General features: G+C 42.8%; 1 pseudogene; it reads right to left on the minus strand.

Annotated features, from left to right (window-relative positions):
* Window positions 1-966: 966 nt before the first annotated feature.
* LOC148661894 (uncharacterized) lies at window positions 967-2324 on the minus strand (annotated as a pseudogene).
* Between the last annotated feature and the right edge of the window lie 667 nt (window positions 2325-2991).

Below are 2991 nucleotides of genomic sequence, written 5' to 3' on the forward strand. Positions count from 1 at the left end.
TTTTTTCTTTTCTGGAACACAGCTGCAGAGAGTTCATTAGTCTGAGCAGAGCAAGACAGGTGTCACCAATCAGTGTTATGAGAAGACAGTATGACCCCACTCGACAAGTCACAGTAGATATGTATGGCAAGGAAAGGTGCACATTATTATCCTTGGTTTAGAAAAAAATTGTCACCTAAGATTATTAATAAACCTCATGGTGTTTCCTCTCCAGTAAGGTATTGGGTGTTGCAAGTTTTCTAGATATATTGCATAAATCTGACAACATTTCACAATGGCTGTTTTAATCATAGATGTTAAAGGCAAAATTATGATTAAATGGAACGCAAACACATGTTAGGTATCTGTATCTGTATTTTTCTTTCTGCAGATGTTTTTGTAGAAAACCCATTTTTAAGAATCATTTTTTAAATTCTTTTTTTGGATAATGCCAATTATTTTTCTGAGGATGAAAATGATAGCTTATATCTTGTACGCGTACAGATGCAGCCATCTAGAATGTATGTCACAATTCATATTAGCATAAAGCAATCTGCAGTAATCTTCAGTTTTGTTCACCATGCTGAATTCTGCCCTTCTCTGCTCAACGAAGATCAATAGATGGTACAGTATGTGATGTGTTAGAGTTGTGTTACTGAAACAGTAGCTTAATTTCATTTGTTTTTTCTTAATCTAATAATCATATTTCTTGACAATATAACATAAAAATATATAGGAAAAAGTAATAGGTTTATTCCATACTGAAAAAAAGAAGAAAGGAAACACAACGTTTCAGCCGTGGAGCCTTCTTCAGGTGTGAGAAAGACAAGGCAGTAAGCAAAGGTAATGTAGCGGTAGAACAAAGGCTGGGAGATAGGAGGAGCGAGTGGTGGGAGCAGGGGACAGAAAGAGAGGCCAATCAAGAGGTGTGAAGTCAGAATAGGTGTGGAGAGGTGTGAAATGAAACCTCCAATGGATGGAGAAAATTTAGAAAAAAAGTAGTCTGTCATTAAGAGAAGGGGGAAGGTGTGAGATCCTAGCTGCAGGATAATTTTGGTTCCTGTAGTCTTTCTGATGTATGAGTTTGGAAAACCGTCTTTGAGAACACAGACGGAGAGATTATAGTGGTCATGGCCATCAGAGGTGAAATGGGAAACAATGGGCTTAGAGAGATCTTTAATCTTCACAGCTCTATCATGTTCTCTGAAATGGTCTCCGAATCTCCTTCCTGTTTCCCCAGTGTAGATGGCTGGGCATTTACTGCAAGAGATACAGTAAATAAGGTTTCTGGAGGTACACGATGTCATCTGAGTGATCTGGAATTTTCCTGAGGGGCCTTGAATGAGTGTGGTGTTAGATATGTACTTGCAGATGTTACAGCAAGATCTGTTGCAAGGGAAAGTGCCTGGTGTGGATGGTTCCTGAGGGTGGTCAAGGGAGTTGTGAACAAGAAGATTATGCAGATTAGGTGCTCGGCGGTATGAGATGATGGGGTGGTCAGAAAAGAGGGCCCCAATGGAGGGATCATCCTGTAGGATGGAAAAGTTGTCATTAATAGTTCTAGGGATAGGAAGTGTGTTGGGGTGGTAGGGAAGCACCAAAGGAATGGAGTTGTTACGGCGGGAGTTGCTCGAGTTGATGGTCCGAGGGGTGTTTTTGGCTCGGGCAAGGGCCCTGTCAATAATACTGTTAGGGTATCCTCTGTTGATGAAAAAAGAGTACATTTTGAGGGCTTGGTTCTGGAAATCTCACTGCAGAGTCATCATAGCCAAAGGAACTGTGAAAAAGGTAGAGAGTTTTTAGTGTGTTTGGGGTGAAATGAGCTATACAGGATATACTGTAGTTGTATGGATCAGTGGGTTTGTAATAGACTGAAGTAAAGAGTTGGGGGTATTTAATGGAGAAGTTGATGTCTATAAATGGAAGAGTAGTGGAAGATATGTTAACTTTATGTTTGAGGGACAGGTGGAAGTGGGTAAAATGATGCAGAAAGTGCTCAAGCTGGTCGTTAGAGCATGTGGCAGCACTAACGCAGTCATCAATGTATCACTTGTAGAGGTCAGGGACAAAACCAATGTAGGAAGTGAAGAAGCGTTCTTCTACCCAGCCGACAAAAATATTGTTATAGCTGGGTCCCATTCTGGTGCCAATGGTGACTCCACTAACATGTTGGTGACTCCACTAACCTGTTGATAAAAAAAGGCATTCAGCATGAGAACCAATTCTGCAAGGCATACCAGGGTGTGGGTGGGTGGATCAAGTACTGTGTGTTTGTCCAGCGTGTAGTTGAGGGCTGTAAGACTGTCATAATGAGGAATGATGGTGTAAAGAGATGTGATGTCCATGGTAAAACTGAAGCATTTGGGGCCCTGAAATTGTAAATCATTAAAAAGTTGGAGAGTGTGGTTGGTGTCCTTGATGTAAGAAGGAAGACCTTCAACCAGCGGTCTCATAAGGTTGTCAAGAAAGGCCGAGGTGTAAGTAGTCAGTGTCACGCCCTCTGCAGCCAGAGGGCGCTCCTTCTCTGTCCTGTCCCTAGTTTCCGGTCTGCTGTCCTTCCTGTCCCTCTCTTTCCCTTGGGCTATATATTTCCGGGTCTTGCACTCTGTCCTCGCTCAGCATTGAAGTTCGGATGTCCTGAGACCCGCCTAGCACCAGGGCGCCCCACGTCCGCTCCCTGAGGGCATAGGTTTCTATACGGCATTCCTGAACTCTTTGCACTAATGAGCCCGGGCCTTTTTCCCGTCTCGCCGCTACGCATATGGGTCTTTTTCTGCTCTCCTGCTCCCCACGGTTAGTCCCTTTGGACGACCGTGACAGTCAGACAGTTGCATGCTCATGCAAAGGGGTGTCCAGGGGTGTCCGGTTTGTGAATTTTGGGAAGGAGGTAAAATTGAGATACCTGGGGATGTTCAATCCTTATTGCTGATAAGAAGGGAGAAACTGAACTATAAATACAAATTTGGAAAAGCAGAGGATACTTATAAAAAAGATTACGTTTACTAAGTTTTG

The sequence above is a fragment of the Lepisosteus platostomus genome, chromosome 6, assembly GCF_059453375.1.
Source record: "Lepisosteus platostomus isolate fLepPlt1 chromosome 6, fLepPlt1.hap1, whole genome shotgun sequence".
In the NCBI taxonomy this organism is placed as follows: Eukaryota; Metazoa; Chordata; class Actinopteri; order Semionotiformes; family Lepisosteidae; genus Lepisosteus; species Lepisosteus platostomus.